This window comes from Eumetopias jubatus, unplaced genomic scaffold, assembly GCF_037043125.1.
Source record: "Eumetopias jubatus isolate StellerSeaLion01/CBP00866 unplaced genomic scaffold, mEumJub1_p1.0 scaffold_7, whole genome shotgun sequence".
NCBI lineage: Eukaryota > Metazoa > Chordata > Mammalia > Carnivora > Otariidae > Eumetopias > Eumetopias jubatus.
In genome coordinates, this window is record NW_028274813.1 from 105,072,813 (window position 1) to 105,079,512 (window position 6,700).

Sequence of the window (6,700 nt, forward strand, 5' to 3'; positions counted from 1 at the left end):
TCCGGGTTCGGAGGAGGCGGGGCCACGTTATGAGGAAGGGGCGGGGCTGCGTGCCTCAGGCGGTCACCATGACAACAGGACGAGATGGAGACCAAGACTGCCCGCGCTCTCAGTACATCCTGCGGGTTGGGAATCGGCGCCAGCCTTGGAGGTGGCGGCGGGCGCAGGGAAGAGGTCCGAGTTGCCTCTGGGTCAGCTCTAGGTCACCTATTCGATCGGGCATCGAGGGAGAGATTATGCGAGTCAGGGGCGCCTGACTCCTTGGGACTTGCCTCTGCCTTCAGTTTGCGCCCTCCTGGAGGAAGCAGGTGCGGACCGTTTTCTCTCCGCCACGTAAAGCTTTGGGGGACCCCTTTGGGGCTTTGGTGAACAGCGCTTTGTATACTGTCTTTGCTTGGCAAGATTTTTTTTCCTATTGGCACAATCAGAGACGCCCTCTGTAGTCCTCCCCTGTAACACCCCTCACAGCACTTTCCAGACTTGTGCTAACATTCTGAGGGATTTCTGAGAACAGCTCCCACCAAGCCTCCAGCTCCTGCATCACTTTCCCTTAAAGGAATAGAGAATATTAATATATTTATAAACATTCTTCTTAAGCAAAATGTGGCAGAGTTTACTCAGTTTGCTGAAATGCAGTTTGTTGAAAGAATGTATAAGGTTGGATTACATGTAAATCTTGTTTGAAGTCTTTTTGTGATCCTGCAACAAGGTCCTGTTGAAAGTGTCTCTCCCTGATGTGTTTTAGGGAAAGCTTATACCCTGTGTAAAGCCTTTGGTTTATGCCCTTACCCCGGCAACTATTTATGGGATTAAGATCAGGGGAGAATCTGCGTAAATTGCATCCTTAGTCATGACCTCTGCCTTCCTGCTCACCAACGTTGGGTCCCAGTCTAGAACTTCAGCAAATCCCAGACATATTCCCCGAGAGCACAATCACAGTTTAGCCGCCTGCTCCCCACCCCATCACTTCTTTGAGAATTTTCAATCAGTCAGAGGAAGTGGTCTTTTATTATAAGCACCAGGTCGGTGGATAGGGCATGTTTCTACAGATTTTTAACCTGCGGCTCTTTCCTCAAAACTTTGGAATAGTTCAATGAATGGAGTAACTGCCAAATCACTGGTTGTATGTAAAGACCATTATGGATACTCATTATTTATGTCTCCCCAGGTGGGCTGTGAACTTTAATTTAGGGCAAAGGGAACAGAGTAATCAACCAGTGTCTTAGTACATGATTTGGCTCATAGTAGGTACTAAATGTATATTATTAATGAGAGAATAAATAAATCTATCCACACGTATACCTAACAGTGGATTCCTTATTTCCCACACCTCCTCACCTCGCTTTAGGAACAGCCCTAATGAGATTTAAGCTATGGATATGCCTAAATATGTATATTGTTAGTTTGGTAGTAATTTTTAACTTGACTGTTGATTTCATTACGTAGATTTTTTTGTTGCATGTGAACTTTTATTACAATGTAAAAGATCAAACCCAAAGTCATGAAGGTTTTCTTTCCCTGAGAAAAGGACCCCATGGTCATGTTTGGATCTTCAGTTGTCCTATAACACATGGCGGGCACATTATCCATTCCCTAATGTGAACAAAGAACATTTAATCTCTGTGAATTCCAGCTGTCCTGTAATTGCACAACTGCAGGGAGCAAACTTTTGACCCAGTGCAGGCAATGGTGCAGGCAGACCTGGCGGATATGGCTGTGAGGGTTTGCAGCTGTCATGGTCGGGGTCTTCCAGATGGTTCCCACAGCACCAATCCCTGTGTGAGGACCTCACTTAAAAGCTGGAATGTCCACAAAATACTCTGTGCACACCAGGCAAAGTAAACAGATAGCCAGCTGGTTCTCAGAATTGCCCAAACCCAAGCTCTATCCTTCAAACTGATCTTTCAATAGGATAATATTTGTTTTGAAACACACATGCAAGGGGGGCCTGGCTGGCTCAGTCGTTAGGCGACTGCCTTCGGCTCGGGTCATGATCCCGGAGTCCTGGGATCGAGTCCCGCATCGGGCTCCCTGCTCAGCAGGGAGCCTCCTTCACTCTCTGACCCTCTCCCCTGTCATGCTGTTTCTCTCTCTGTCTCTCTCTCAAATAAATAAATAAAATCTATTAAAAAAAATACACGTGCAAAATAATCTTAGCTGTATCTCTTATGCGTGTACATACACCAAATGGAATAGCGGTTACCTCTGAGGAGAAACTGGAGGATGGAGGGCGGTGAAGAACTCTGGCTTTAGATTTAGTATTTGAATTTATATAAGAATGTATTCATATATTATTGTATGATTTAATAATTAAAAGCAACTAGGGCGCCTGGGTGGCTCAGTTGGTTAAGCGACTGCCTTCAGCTCAGGTCATGATCCTGGAGTCCCTGGATCGAGTCCCGCATCAGGCTCCCTACTCAGCAGGGAGTCTGCTTCTCCCTCTGACCCTAACCCCTCTCATGTGCTCTCATTCTCTCTAATAAGTAAATAAATTATTTAAAAATAAAAAAATAAATAAAAGCAACTATATTCATGCTCTAAACACTGCTCCTTCTTCACTAGCTCCCTACTGGGGGCGCCTCGGTGGCTCAGTCTATTAAGCATCTGCTTTCAGCTCAGGTCATGATCCCAGGGTCCAGGGACGAAGCCTTCCCATCACTGGGCTCCCTGCTCAGCGGGGAGCCTGCTTCTCCCTCTCCCTCGGCCTGCCGCTCCCCCTGCTCTGCTTGTGTTCTCTCTCTCTCTGTCAAATGGATAGATGAAATCTTAAACAAACAAACAAACAAAAATAGCTCCCTACTGCCTACAAGCTAAAGTCCCAGGTCCACAGGCAAGAGCAGATCTGGCTCTCTCAAAGGGCGCCCAATACTCTACGAGGTCTCAAACCTCTAAGTGTTTATATATACTCTTCCCTCCACTTAGAATGCTTCTTCCACCTGACCCACCAGAGTGAATTACCTCTATTTTACCCCCAGACACCATCGATGTGTGAAAAAGTGAAAGAGAAATGAAACACTTAGTTTTTCACAGTAATACCAGTTCTTGGAACACCATCCTTTAAAGCTGCCCAGGATACATTTGACTACGGCATTATATATCAAAGTATGCTGAGACCCAAGACTGAAAATGAAGGCTGTTTCCTTACTGCCAGACCCAGTCTGTGTCACAGACATGCCACACTGGATTATAGGGATCAGACACAGAGGGGGGATTTTGGAACTGCCCAAGAAAGATGCTGACATGTGTATTCTGTAGCTTACTACCTATCAAACAAAGGTCCTATCAAACAAGTTATATAGTCATTTATTTTTTAGAACTTGTTCTGTTTTTTAAGATTTTTATTTATTTATTTGAGAGAGAGAGCTTGAACAGGACAGGGGAAGGGCAGAGGGCAAGGGAGAAGCAGACTCCCTGCTGAGCAGGGCCCCAGACATGGGTCTTAATCCCAGAACCCTGGGATCATGACCTGAGCTGAAGGCAGACACTTAACCAACTGAGCCACCCAGGCACCCCCCAATCAAACTTTAAAAGCAGCCTGCACACAAAAATGCCTCTCTATGGAAACAATATTTTACCTTCTTAGTTAAGTTAATGTTTATCCATTGTTAACTTTTTAATATAAAAGTTCCTAAGCAAAGGTAACACATCTTTTTTTATCATCTGACAACTTAGCATCTCATTAATGTTTCTTCTGTAAGTAACAATGTGATAATCTATCTTCTGGAAGAAAAATTACAATAAAGAATCCTGGAAAACAAGAACAGTTTATATTACAGTTTATATTACATACATACATATATACAGTTTATATTACAAAATAAAGCAGCTTTTCTCTGTAGGGTTCTAGAAAACTTTATGAATTCTTAGAGCTAATAAAGACCATGAATAAATAGTAACTGAAATGAGAAAATCTTTTTGAAAGAAATTGTGTAGCATAGTGCCTGCATATTAAAAGGCACTCAATTAGCATGGGCTCCCACTTCTTTGTCCCTGAGCACCAAAGCCTAACACATTAAATTCCCTGATCAAGGATAAAAACATTTGCAAATAGAGGCAGGGTAGAAGTGGTTAGGCCCACAGACTGGTGTCAGACCAGTGGAGTGTGAACTCCATTATCTACCACTTACTAGCTATTTAATGTTCTTGGAAAATGAGGATGGAGAACAATATCTGCCTCACAAGGTTATTTGTAATGATAAAATGAGATAGTTCAGGTCAAGTCCTTGGAAATGTGGCTAGCACTCAGTAAATATTTAGCTAATAACAATGCTTTTGAGAACCTACTGTGTTCCCGGCACTGTGCTAGGTGCATTACATATATATATTCCTCATGACATCCCTTGCAAAGTAGGTACAATTTTCATTTCATAGATAAGTAAATGGATTTAGAGAGGGTGAGTAAGCAGCTTAGACTTAGGGTCAGTGGCAGGGCCAGGGCTCATGCCATGTTTGTTGAAATAAGTGTCCACTTTCAAAATCTTCTATCTTCATTTTGAAATTGTTTGATGAATATTAAGAAAAGTGGTGAAAAGTTTGTACTGTCTTAAATACAAAGTATAAAACAATAAACATCTTTCGGCAGCCATTCTCAAGAGCTCGATTTTATGCTCAGGCAAACTTTTGTCACCCAAACCAAACCACGAGTAAAATTCTTTTTTTTAACAGAATTTACTGTGGTCTTGAGGTTCTAATCCTAGTATTGTCACTAGCTAGCTTTTGCTAAGTCCCTGTTTCATCTCTTAAATGAAATTTTGAGTTACTAAAATCATAGGACCTTTCCTACTCTAAAATTCTTTTCTTCCCGTTGGTCTGAAGGCATCTCAGCAAGCTCTTGCTGCCATCCAGAGGAGAAAATATTGTTGCAGGCTCAAAGAAGGCATTTGAGCAATATTAGACTGTGCTGACAATAATGTCTAGGACTTACTGAGTATCTACTATGTGCCAGGCAGTTCCTTGGGCATATTCTATGTGTATTTCTATTCTGCAAGGTAGGTATTACCCATGTTTTAAATTGAGAAATAATTAAAGAATTTAAGTAACTTGTCATAGGTCACCCAACTTTTAATAAGTAACTGAATTCCGTTTTGAGTCTGATTTTTTTCTGCAATGACAGGAACCAAAATAGAAGCATCTTGCGTAAGGAGGCAATGTTTTTGCAAATCCATCCTTTCAGCCAGAGCACAGAATAACCCGTGTTCCTGGGAGGACCCTGGACCTAGGGGTCAGCCCCGTAACTGCGGCTATAGTTCAGATCCTCAGATTCCTAACTTCCCACCAGTTTTTACCACTCTACCTTCCACCGCACTACCAAAGTTACCTCTCCGAAATGCCAGTCTGGTCGTGACTTCCCTGATTATTGCATGGAAGACAAAGACCTAAAGTCTCATGGTTTTCCAAGTCCTTGGTGACGTGGCCCTCCTGTCTTGCTCTTCCAGTCTTGTCTCCATCCACCCTATCCCATACATGTCACTTCTTCCATTTGCTTCCAAACACTGCTCTTTTTCCCCGTGTTTAACATACTGTTTGCTGCTCTTCAATGATCCACTGTTAGCTTTTTCCCAGCCAGGAGCATATGTATCTGTAGGCATGTAACTAGCTCATACGTTGAAGAGAAAGCATAACAGATTTGTGGATTAAAGAATAATAAAAGGCTAACATGCTCCCACCAGCCAGTTAAGAAACACATTTCCATAACCCCCTGTGAGATAGTGTTCTTTTATGCCTCTATGCCTGTGTACACGCTAGAATGCTTTAGTCTGCATGGTGAACTATCATCATTTGGAACCTCAGATTCAGCTTTACCTCCTCTAGAAAGCCTCCACTGAATCCCTTATGGGAGACTTAATGTTTCCATTATGGCATTCATAACAGTATTATATTTGCTTACATGTTTGCCTCCCCAGTAAATTGAAGATACCAAATATTATTTAATCTTTGAATCTCCAGCAAGCAGCATAAAGGCTGGTAGCACAGCAAGTGTTCAGTAAATAGGATGGATGTCTATACAACCTGGTTTGCCTGAGAGAGTCCTGTTTTGTTTTGTTTTTTAAGATTTTATTTATTTATTTGAGAGAGAGAATGAGAGAGAGCACATGAGAGGAGGGAGGGTCAGAGGGAGAAGCAGACTGCCTGCTGAGCAGGGAGCCCGATGCGGGACCCGATCCTGGAACTCCAGGATCATGACCTGAGCCGAAGGCAGTTGCCCAACCAACTGAGCCACCCAGGCGCCCTGTTTTTTGGTTTTTTTTTTTAAGATTTTATTTTTTTGACAGAGACACAGCAAGAGAGGGAACACAAGCAGGGGAAGTAGAAGAGAAGCAGGCTTCCTGCAGAGCAGGGACCCCGATGCGGGGCTTGATCCCAGGACCCTGGGATCATGACCTGAGCTGAAGGCAGACGCTTAACGACTGAGCCACCCAGGTGCCCCAGAGAGTCCTGGTTTATGCCTGTTGTGCAGGAGTAATTATTATAAGTGCTTCCTTTACTCATGAATGTGCCTAATTTAGATGACCAATTATAAGATCACCCTATCAATAAATGTGGAGTGGATGAATTAATGAATGGAAAAAGATTTTTACTGATAGAATCTAGGAAGGAAGAGCCGATATGTAAAGATTTTCAAAAATTCAACAGCTGGCCACTAATGCCTTTCCTTCCCCAGAACTGCTTGAGTCTCTTGGAGACAGAGATGAGTTTGCAC